Genomic DNA, 12,729 nt, shown 5'->3' with positions numbered 1-12,729 from the left:
AACAATATTGGACTTATTTGCCAGTGAGGATAATCTTCTAAGTTTAGTGATGAGGTTGATCCACTCATATTTTATTCAGATGATGGAAAATACAACTAGTTGACTTCTTAGTTAGCCATTGATGCTCACTTAGTGTATTCAAGGTTATTACCAGATTTGAAAAAATGAATTCACAGGTTAAAACTTCTTTTATTGGGGACGAATCTGGCAGTCATCAAGAGGGCCATTAAAAAGAGTTTAATGAAGAAATATGTGCCTGTTTAAGAAAAATGTCTAGTCTAAACTTAGCAGGAGGGCTATGGACCCTCTTTATTCCTCTGGATTGCAACAGTATAAGAAAATAATCTTGCATGTATTAAGCTTCTGAAAACATTTTCCCTCAGAAAGTAATTACTTTGTGTAAATAAAATACAATTATACATGAAAAGTCTGGAACTAAAGTAGTATTCCTACTTATTTTTTTATTAAAATGTGTGAGACTGTATTTTTTATTGGTGAATTAGTATAACTGAGATTTTAATTTCAAAAGACATTTTCCTTTCAACTTAAAAACACTCTTTATAGTATCCTCTGTAACAAGCACTGTTCTGAGAACTTTATGTGTATTAACTCATTAATTATTCATACTTCTTGATGTGGACAGCTACTGACTGCATTTTAAAGACTACAGAACTGAGGTATAGAGAGGATATGTAACTTGGCTAAGGTCAAGTAATTAGTGAGCAGTAGATTGGCTATTTGAGTATAGATACTCAGATTCCAGAATGGAATCAGAGACATTGCATGTAGACATGGAGTGTCTGTCTGCAGAGCTCTAGAATGCAGCCTTTATTTTGCTTGAGTAGTTAAGGGTTAAACACAACATCTGAATGTATTATTGAAAAGACACTTTGGAATGATTTTCCAAAGAACATATTATGGTTAGTAAGTAGCATTTTATAAAATATTACATTCACATATCTTTATATGCATTACTTCTCTTTTATCAATTTAATATTTTCTTTTTTTAATTTAATATTTTCATATCTTAATTTCATATATTTATAATCAAGCATATAATTAACGAAAAGTATAGATTATCACTGTGGGAAAATTTATACTATACATGAGTATTATTGTCACATATTGAAAGAGCTAGGATTGACCTACAACAAGCAATGCTATTGTTTACCAAACAATTAAAAAATTAGCTATTATTTTGTAATGAAGGCAACAAGTTTATAAAGCAATAACAAAAAAAATCTATTCCCCAAGTAGCCTCTACAAAAAATTGTTATTTTTTTTCAAGTAAGTTTTTCAAAATGTGCTTTAAAGGATCCTGCATTTTTATCTCTAGATTAGAATAATGTGTCCTGGGATAATCTAAGTTTTATTAGCTTTAAGAAAATGATGTGTGATTTCTTCATTATTATTATTAATGTGTTGTAAAGAACAGTAAGTAAGGTGATGAACACATTTCTTTTCGGACAGTATCACTCTTTCCTTCACTTTCTCCCTCTTGTCCCCTTCCATCTTTGCCCCCAAGTTGCAGTTTATTTTCAGCATAGCGTCTGCTGAGCACTATGGCTGCATTGGTTCATTTTTAACTCCCTCCATTTCTGCACCCCCCCTTACCCTTCTCAAAAGATAGATAAATGAACAAACAAGACAGAAAAACCAAAACCAAAACCAAAAACACAACAACAGAAAAAACAAAACATGTTTCCCTTTCCCAGATGGGTTTCAATAATAGTTGATGTGAGGTGTTTATTATAACCTTAAGGACAGAACATCACAAAGTTGAATGAATTGTTCCTTAGAAATCTTTATTTTATTTTATTTTTTGGCCAGTCCTGGGGCGTGAACGCAGGGCCTGAGCACTGTCCTTGGCTTCTTTTTTGCTCAAGGCTACCACTCTGCCTCTTTTTCTATATATGTGGTGCTGAGGAATCAAACCCAGGGCTTCGTATATACGAGGGAAGCACTCTACCACTAGTCCATATTCCCAGCCCTTAAAAATCTTTTTGAAGACAATATAATGATATTATATTCCATAGACAAATTTTGAACTTTAAACTTCTTGACAAAGGGATTTAATCATACTGACATCTTTGAAGTTTCTAGAAGTGTAAGGACAAGAAGTATAAGAATCAATTTGTTCATCACACTGCGAAAACAAGACAACAGGAATTATAAATAAAGATAAAATACCAACTTTCATACAAAGAATTTGATATAATTTTTAGTGTTTATTCAGAAAAAAAGTGATTGTATTCCTATACATTGAGGATACAGGAGTAAACACGACAAATAATTCTGTAACTAACATTCTAGTGAAATGGACAGAAATAAGCAAAAAAATAATATCATGACAGTCATAAGAGTTGTGAACCAATAAAGCTGGATAAGGAGATGAGCAACAGATATAATAAGTGGGGTCATTGTGTGGCTATGAATGCTACCCATTCCGAATAGAGTGGGTAGGAAAAATTCTAAGATGCTGATATTTGAGCAAATAATAAGAAGGAACAACTTTATATTTGACAACTGGGTAAATAATTTCTTAAACATTCTTCCTCTTCATATAAAATTATTTTTATGCAAAGAAAAGAACAATGTGCATAAAATTATAAAATATGAAAAAGAATTTATTCAGCTTCATATATATTGTCATGCTAGTTATAAAGTTTATTTCAAAAATAAAAATAAGAGCCAGGTGCTGGTGACTCATGCCTGTAATCCTAGCTACTCAGGAGGCTAAAATCTGTCTGATGAAGTTCAAAGCTAGCAAGACTCCATCTCCAATTAACTAGCAAAAAGTCAGGTAGTGGCGTGGTTCAAGTATAGAGCACTAGCATGTGCAAGGAAGCTGAATAGGGAAGCTGAGGAAGAGTATGAGGGTTTAAAGTTGAAGCCCTGGTACCAGCACACACACTACACACAAACACACATACAAAAATGATGAAAATAAAAATAATATAAACATTGCTATACACACAAAAGAGTAAAAGTCCTTTTAATCAGGTCATTTTTATTGAAGAAGTAAAAAGGGAAAAAACACCTACATAGCTTAAAGTTTATATTATTTCAGTGTTTTAAATTTCTTTCTTTCTAAAATACATACATGTACAAATACACATACACAGCTTTATTAAGATTCACATACCATTTATCTATATACCATTCAATTCACTGTTCAGGTTTACAATTCAGTGTTTTCTTATTATATTCATAAACTTCATGTAATTATCACAATCAACTTTGAAACATTTTCACCACTCTCAAAAAGAAGCTCATACCTTTTAAAATTAAACTTTATTTTCCCTGTTCGCTTTTTTTTAGATTTTTAAATTTTAATTTGTTTTGTTGTAAAGGTGATGTACAGAGGGGTTACAGTTACATAAATAATGAGTACATTTCTTATCCAACATTATTACCCCTTCCCTTATTTTCCTCCCACTTTTCCTTCTAACTCTTCACAAGTGCTAGAAAATCTACTTTCTTTTTTTTTTTTTTGGCCAGTCCTGGGGCTTGGACTCAGGGCCTGAGCACTGTCCCTGGCTTCCTTTTGCTCAAGGCTAGCACTCTGCCACTTGAGCCACAGCGCCACTTCTGGCCGTTTTCTGTATATGTGGTGCTGGGGAATCGAACCCAGGGCCTCATGTATATGAGGCAAGCTCTCTTGCCACTAGGCCATATTCCCAGCCCAGAAAATCTACTTTCTGTTTCAATAAATTTACTTGCATTTTTGACATTTCACATAGGTAAAACCATGTAATATGCAGTCATTCATGACTAGCTTCTTTCACCTATTATAATTTCCAATGTTCACTTAAATAAATGCCCAAACGTTTTTTGTTGCTCAGTAATGTTACACTGTATAGTATACTGTATACTATATTTTATTTATCCATGCATCAGTTAATGAGCATTTGGGTTATTTCACTTGTTATGCTATTATGAGCATTTGTGTACAAGTTTTTCTGTGTTTCATATCCTTCAGATACATATCCAAAAATGGAACTTTCCAATCAAATGGCAACTCATGTTTAATATTTGGAATTTCCGGACTGTTTTCCAAAGTGGTTGCATCACTGAATATTCCAAATAGAAGTGCTAGAGTATTCCAACTTTTATATCCTTTGACCCAGTTATAGTCTGACATTATTTATTTGTGTATCCATTTATCTACTATACTGAAATTTGTTAGGATTGTAACAGTCAAGGTATACCCTAGCCTGACTAATTCTATTCATCTTAATATATATGAAATAGTAATTCATTGTATTTTCATTTCCTGAGGCTGATAGACCTCTTTTTGTTTTCTTATTTGCCATTTGTATATTTCTATTTATTTTAATTGTACTATTTGCCATTCAATTATTGAGTTACAAAAGTTTTACATATTTTCTAGATACAAACCCTTATATATGACTTGCAAATATTTTCTCATGTTCTATAGTTTGTCATTTCATTTTTTTAATGTCGTTTGAAGCCCAAAAGATTTTAATTTTGATGAAGTTCACTATCTTTGTCATTTTTGCTATTGTTTTTGTCATTGGTATCTTATCTAAGAAACTATGCCCTAATTCAAGGTCATTGACTTATAGTTGTATTTTTTCTTTTTCTTTACTCTCTCTCTCTCTCTCTCTCTCTCTCTCTCCCTCTCACCAGTCCTGGGGTGTGAATTCAGGGCCTGAGACTGTCCCTGGCTTCTTCTTGCTCAAGGCTAGCACTCTACCACTTGAGCCACAGCGCCACTACCAGCTTTTTCTATATATGTGGTGCTGAGGAATCGAACCCAGGGCTTCATGTATATGAGGCAAGCACTCTTGCCACTAGGCCATATTCCAAGCAGTTGTGTTTTTTCTAACTCTACTACAGTTGAGTTGATTTGAATTAAGAGCTCAACTGCACCTTTTTGTATGTAGATATCCAGTTGTTTCGGTCTAATATTTGACAAGATTAGTTTCCCAATTGTGCTATTTTGGCACCTTTGTTAGAATTTAATTGGTTGTGAATATAAGGGTACATGCATTTCAGGACTCTTGCATTTATTAATTGATCTGCCTTTATACTATATTACCTTGATTGCTTTGCAGTAAGGTTGCATCTTGAGAAGTATCAAGCTTTCCACTTATGTCTCTTTGCAGACTGTCTGGTCTAATCTCACTCCTTTATTTATTTATTTATTTATTTATTCATTCATTCATTCATTCATTCATTCATTTATTGCCAGTCCTGGGGCTTGAACTCAGGGCCTGAGCACTGTCCGGGGCTTCTTTTTGCTCAAGGCTAGCACTCTGCCACTTGAGCCACAGCTTCACTTGCATGCTTGGCAAGAACCCTATCATTAAGCCACATTCCCAGATCTATGCCTTTTAAAAGGATGTTTTTTTACAGATGCTTCTTAAAAATTCATAGTAAGTTCAAAACACCTTATGTTGAAATATGTAAGATAGCCCTAATATACTGAACACCATAGGAATGAAATCCATTACAAATTGTTTTAAAAGCAGGGAGAGTGGTAGAAAAGTGTAACAGAGGAGATAATTTTGATCAGAGGACGTTATATGCATATATGGAAATATCACAGTGAAAGTTCTTTCTAAAATTAATAGATGCTAACAAAAAAGAGAGAATAATGTACACAATGTTGCTAGGAAAAGGTCCAAATTTAATGCCCAAAGTATGACTTCAGCTGAACCTTTTTGTTTTTGTACATCATGAAGTTGAAAGATTATAAATCAAATAATTATTGTCATGAATCTTGTGATATTCCAGAAATATGACAGTGTTGCTACATTTTATAGTTTCTTAGCATACTCCTAATATATCTAGGTACTAAAGAGATTTCAGTGTGATAATTAAATGTTATAATACTTTATATATCTATTTTTATTCAGGAATAATCAACTGCATTCCAGGATTTGTTTCTCTTCCATGCAATGTCTTTTGATAGATAGAAACAAGATATAAAACAGAAATGGGTGTGTATGGCTACTCATGTGTCAAAACCATTGCTGGTTCTATCCCTTTTGATTGGCTCTTCTCTTGAGACCCAGTTTTGCTGCAATGAGTTACTTTCCATGATGTCTTATCTAACATTATATGTTCTGTCACCTACAGCAATCTTAAGAGGTTATGGGAAATATTACCTCTAATATCAGGAAGGAGATACTCAAGGGTTAAAGTGGTTTAAAATAGTCCATTTTTAAGCTGTTCAAAAGATATTATTGAAATACCTCTGCAAAACTACAGTTTTTCTCATGTTCTGAACTATAGGTGTTAAGAGTTCATAGAAGCACTTCAGTACCAACATCTTCAAGGTCTTAGTTCTATAATAACTCCTTCAGAATCATATGGTAGACTTTTCTTCCAGCTTGGTAGCATCTTTAATAACCCCATGCATTTTTTCCAAACTAGATTCCATGTCCAAACAGAATGGGTTGGGGCAGTAGTCAACTGTTGAGTGACTTAATTTTCAATTATATTTTCAACTTTTCACTTAGGCAAAGGCAACTTTGTCTGAACCTGAAAGTTGACCCTGGTATCATGCTATTAACCTGGAAAATTTGAGGTCAGTGGGGTTTATGACTTCTGTGAGATTACACCGTTAGGGAGCTCCCTGAATGCCAGTTTCTCTGTGTGCTGGCTTACATTCCTTCTATGTTGAATGAGCAAGTCACTGACAAATATACAAGGGATCCTGTGGCTTGTTATGCTGATGAAGAAATATAAGTAAATATGTTTATTTGTTTAATCAGTAGTTGCTATATATATATCAGCCAAGAACTAGGTCACCTGTAGTACAGGTAGGGAAAAAAAGTAAATATGGTCCTTGCCTTCAGGAACATCTCTGCAAACTGAAGGAGATCCCAAATTGGAAGAGATGGTAGTACACTACATATTTGGGTGATTTATAAACATCACTAGGAGTTGATCTACTTTAGGTTACAAAAGATAACTTTGAGTGTCTTTCTCCATTCTGACTGCTATAAGTAAACACTATAAACTGAGAAGCTTATAAACAACAAAAATTATTTCTCACATAATTTAGAAATGGGGAAGTCCAAAACTGACACACTGGAAGACTTGGCATCTGATGGAGGTAGTGCATTTTCTGGCTTATAAGTGTGTCCTTTTCATAGGCTGAAAGGACTACCCAGATCTCTGGGGTCTCCTGTTCGTGAGGGTTCCACATTTCTGACAAAATCATCTCCCAATGACCCTACTCTCTAATACCAGCACCTTGGTGATTAGGTTCTGGCATATGAATTTTGGGAGGATAAACACATTCAGATTCATAATAGCCACTGACCAAGAAGTAATATACTCCATTTTACAACTACTTAATTATAGTAATAAATAAATATAGATAAAGAGGCTGACCAATAGGTAATTAAAGCTCTGAAAGTGAATAGAATGAAAAAATAAGTAAAAAAACAACAACAAAAAAACCCAAACGACCTATTACTAATCCCAAGAAGAGCACTGATATTAAAAAAAATCCTCTTTGCTTAGAAGAGATGATTTAAGACAAGATTAGATGAAAACATCTTTAAAAATATTTGAGGGGAGCATGGGAACAGAGACTTGTGAGTCCCAGAATTGCCTTTTTTACCTTAAGTGAAGTCATACAAATTCCAAATTGTGTGGCTAAACTGATTCTTGAACACAAACCATTTTTAAACACGCAATAAGGAAAATGAAGAATAAAGGAAAGCCAAAACTTCAAACTATCCATGGCTAAAACTTTCTTAATACAGTGTACAATCAAAACAACCATAAAGAGCAGTGTTGCCAATATTCAGAGTTGGCCAAAGGATCTGGCTTCCTTTTCTACTTTATATCTTTGACTTCCAATATCTTTTAATTTTTCTTAAAGAACCTTTGGAGATATAAATCTTTATGTTCTCTTTCCCATCTTGATCTCACAGGTGTGGGGCAGAAACCGAGTATAATGGCTCCCATCATCCTCTTTTTTGACTGCTAATAAAGAAGCTCGGACTAAATGGTAAAGCTACTCTTTCTTTTCATGTGGACAAACTCATGCCCACAAAATTTTGATTTTTGATGTGATTGCAGTAGAGCTTTCCTTCCTTCTTAAACACATGGTAGACCTCTTCCTTATCCTGACATATCATCCAACTTTGTTTCAGTTTTCCCCTCTGGGAAAGATAATGTGGTTTACATTCTTTTAGAAGTCTTAGACATCAAGAATTTTGAGGTCAGCCCAACTGGGGAAGTGAAGCAAAGAATGTCAGCTAGCCCAGTGTTGAAACCTCAAGAGTGTGCTCCTTAAAGGCCATTTCTCCCTGTTTGTCTTTCCCCCCACTTTTGTATATTAACAAACAGTCCACAACCTTTAAACCCAGCCTCATAAGAAGCTACCAGCAAATGTTTAAAGCATATTAACAATTCCGGGAAAATCCCAAATAAAAATGTGTTTGAATGATGACCAATAGATCATTGTTCTTTTAGTTACCCACTGTATCCTGTTGATGTGAAATTATCTGTAATTCCAAAGTTTAAGAAATTAGGAAATGTGGCAGAAGGAATGGCTGTATTTTTCTAAAGCAACTTGCTTTAGATTCAATAAATATTGTTCCTGATCAGACAAGAGAAGGCCAAGGAATGGGAGACTATATGTCCTGTGCATAACATGGATACTGATGTGTTTTGTGTACAAGTCTCTCTGAATATGGTGAATACTTTTAATTAAAAAAATGTAAAGAATGTTTATAAAATGTGTTTGGATTTGGTCCTTTTGATTAGAAAAGGAAGAGAGCAAGAGTCCCATGGAATAGGTTAACATTGAGGATATTGTTTCCAGGAGATTTTAGTAGCCCTCTTTTTTCCATCAAGACCTGGGGATTATACTAACCATTATATTAATACTCTCATTTGTACTTGGACAGAATTCAAAAACATATTCACATACACATCTATATGTAAAAGTTATGTTTTATTCTTTATGAAGTATTTTTATATTATCCATTTAAGATTGGGAGTGATGTATATGTCAATTCTAGTTTCAGAATTTATAAGAACAATAGAATGTTTTTGAATATTTTAAAAGGAAGGTCTGCTCCTTATTCACCTCATCTTTCTTTTGAGGTGTCTTTCCATGATTTATATCACATGTCCCCAAATTCTTATTATACATACCACAGAGATTTTTATATGGTCATTGGTTATGTGTGGGTATATAAATTATATTACTTAGTGTGAAGATAGTTGAGTAAAGGAATAGACAAGGGGAAAGCAAGTAATTCACTTAAAATCTAGAGAATGTTACAATGTTGAAGGGTAAGTAAAAGCAGATGTTGTGAAGTTTAGAAAATCAAGACATTATTTTTCTGTTTCCATTGAATTTTTTAAACATTATAAATAAGCTTTGAAGAAATACAGAATCCTCTGTTTGTTTTCCTGATAGCATCTTTTGTAAAAAAAAAAACTTTATCAATGTTTATTTAAGTTATAGACTAAATGATATCTCATTGTAGTAAAAGAACTGACTATACTTACTGGTAAATACAAAGCTAGTGCTGAAAGTACTTATAATGTCTGAGTTACTTAGCTGTCCATTTAATTAGGTCTTTGGGGTTTATGTTAAACAGCTCAAATGTTATATGCTATCAGAATAGAAATGTCAACCAAAGCACGTCACTATTCACATGAATTATACTTACTCTTGTATTTTATGGAGACTTTCATTTTTATCTCTAGTAGAAATGACTTGCTTTATTAGGTTTTGCAGTTATTTTGAAGAAAATTGCCTAAGATTTAAAAAATAAGACTAGCCATGCTTACCTGTCCTCCATTCTCTAACTCGGACTCATATTAAATATTAAGAAGTCCTACACTGTGTTCTCTAGATATAAAAGCTATTTTTTTTTTTTTTTGTCGTGGGCCTTGAACTCTGGGCCTGGGCGCTGTCCCTGAGCTTTTCAGCTCAAGGCTAGTGCCCTACCACTTTGAGCCACAGCACCACTTCCAGTTTTCTGCTGGTCAATTGGAGATAAGAATCTCATGGACTTTCCTGCCTGGGATGGCTTTGAACCGATCCTCACATCTCATCTCCTGAGTAGCTAGAATTACAGGCATGAGCCACCAGTAATCCACTGAACTGTCATTCTTTAGTTTCAGCTGGAAATCTTAACATCCAAAAGAACTCATAATGATTGCTGCAGCTAGGTGTTTGCTAGCTCAGGGAAGCATAGGCTTGGCCTCAGGGCAAGTGCCCATCCCTACATACTCCCAATGGCCCTCATCATGTGGAGTTACCCAATGTCTTCCAGCTGTTAAGCATGTCTCAGGCTCAAAACTACATTCCCATTGAGGATATTTTCAGGGTCTATGCCAATTCTGGAAATGACTGGCTGTTAAAATATGGAACAAGGGAAATCAATTCATATCAACGACATAAACCGTCATCTGTCTATTATTATATACATTCAGCTGGGTCACATATGACTCAATAATCAAATTACCACCCTATATATCTTAAATCTGCACATTCATTTGAACACCATGTGGACATGGGAAAACAAAGGTAATCTAGGATGTCATCTCTTTATTTTGTTTCTTTTAAATATGTCTTTTTTGTATGCATAAGTGAAAATGCATGTAAAAATTAGAATATATCATACGGAAAGTTAATGTCTTCAATCAATCTCTGCTCCCATCTCTTGACATATACTGTTAACAGTTTCACATATAGCAATTACTTTTTAATAATAATGGAATTTTTATTGTTGGTAGTATACTTATGCAATTATGGCTTTTTAAAATTAATCTAAGTAAAATTATTTTGAGTCTATTAATTTAACATGGATGAAATTTAAATAGGGAAAATAATGTGATCTGGTTTTTTTCACATTTCTGATTTGTATAAATTGTACAATGTACAGGGTTTCTTTTTTTAATTAAATTTTATTGACAAGGTGATGTACAGAGGGGGTACAGTTACATAATAAGGTAGTGAGTACCTTTCTTTCTTTCTTTTTTTTTCTTTTCTTTTTGCCAGTCCTGGGCCTTGAACTCGGGGCCTGAGCACTGTCCCTGGCTTCCTTTGCTCAAGGCTAGCAGTCTGCCACTTGAGCTACAGCGCCACTTCTGGCCATTTTCTATATTTGTGGTGCTGAGAAATCGAACTCAGGGCTTCATGTATACGAGGCAAGCACTCTTGCCACTAGGCCATATCCCCAGCTCTGGGTACATTTCTTATTTGTTACATCTTGTCTTTTGTAGGGCTTGAACTTTGGGCCTGGGCACTGCCCCAGAGTTCTTCAGCTCAAGGCTAGCTCTCTACCACTTGAATTATAGCACCCGTTCTGGTTTTCTGGTGGTTTATTGGAGATAATAGTCTCACGGTCTTTCTTGCCTGGGCTGGCTTTGAACTGTGATCCTAAGATTTCATCCTCCTGAGTAGCTAGGATTACAGGTGGGAGCCACCAGTACCAGGCTCCTACAATTTTCAAAGTAGACTTTATTAAGATCTTTTCAGACCAAGCCTGCAGTCTACTTTGATCGTGTTCTCCCCTTCACTGCCTTCTCTCAACTCTAATTGGTTTCACCCGCAGTAGACTCCCAATTATGTTCATGTCCATTTTTTCCTTTAGATATAGCCTCTATATATGAGAGCAAATATGTGCTACTTTTCTATTAATTATGCTTAAATCCTTTCTAAAGAATTTGAAGCCAGGCACTAGTATCTCAAACCTGTAAACCTAGTTACTCAGAAGACTGAGAGCTGGGGATTACAGCTTGAAGCCAGCCTGAGAAGACTCATCCTTGAGACTCTTCTAATTAACTACCCAAAAGGCAAAGCAGTGTGCAAGGATTTGAATTCAAATTCTAATACTGGCACACACACAAACACACACACACAATGCTTGAAACAGTTTGTAAAAAAAAACTCATTTAAAAGATATTATGATTTTAAGAATACATCAGAGAAGGGTGTGTTGACTGCTATTAATGGAAAGCTATACAGACAGTATAGCTGAAAGTGTAGTGAAAGAACCATTGATGAGTTGGGCAGGATTATGGAACCAGTAAAAGAGAAGGCAGTGTTCATGGCTGTCAACAATGGGAAGCCATTATTACTCCCAGTGAAGCCAAACAGAGGGCTGACCTTAAGGAGCTCTACCCTGAGAGGCATAAAACTTATGTTTAAGAAAATGTAGATGGGAAGTATTCAACTTTCTCCCTCTTCCTATGTTTGAATTCTTGTGGATGTTTTCCATTGTTGGAATTTGACTGGAAGTCAGAAGGCAAACAGCAATACCATTGATATAGTCCTTAGGAATCATCACCTTTCTGAGAATAGAGCCTGGCTGAAAAGAGAAGACTAGATCTAGAGAGACAAACGAAGAATGAGTTGTGTAACTCAGGATCCTGATTTCTAATTTCATCGAGATAGCTGTTATACTTCCATTCAATTTTTCTGTTATGAAGCAGAATATTTTCATCTCAACTCCTGAAGTGTAGCAAGTTAGTTTAACAAGGCTTCTTTGTTGTGGAACAAAAATGTTTTCTTTTTTATACTACATTTAAATTGTGTTTATTTATTTATTTATTGCCAGTACTGGGCCTTAATTACTCAGGGCCTGAGCGCTGTCCCTGGCTTCTTTTTGCTCAAGGCTAGCACTCTGCCACTTGAGCCACAGCGCCACTTCTGGCTGTTTTCTATATTTGTGGTGCTGAGGAATCGAACTCAGGGCTTCATGTATACAAGGCAAG

At 34.8% G+C, this 12,729-nt stretch overlaps 1 protein-coding gene across 1 annotated transcript in view; it reads left to right on the top strand.

Annotated features, from left to right (window-relative positions):
* Slc25a21 (solute carrier family 25 member 21) overlaps positions 1-12,729 on the top strand; it is a 473,302-nt gene that overhangs the window by 81,521 nt on the left and 379,052 nt on the right. The window lies entirely within an intron of this gene.

Source organism: Perognathus longimembris, chromosome 14 (assembly GCF_023159225.1).
Source record: "Perognathus longimembris pacificus isolate PPM17 chromosome 14, ASM2315922v1, whole genome shotgun sequence".
NCBI classification, from domain to species: domain Eukaryota; kingdom Metazoa; phylum Chordata; class Mammalia; order Rodentia; family Heteromyidae; genus Perognathus; species Perognathus longimembris.
This window is presented reverse-complemented; position numbering and strand designations above follow the sequence as displayed.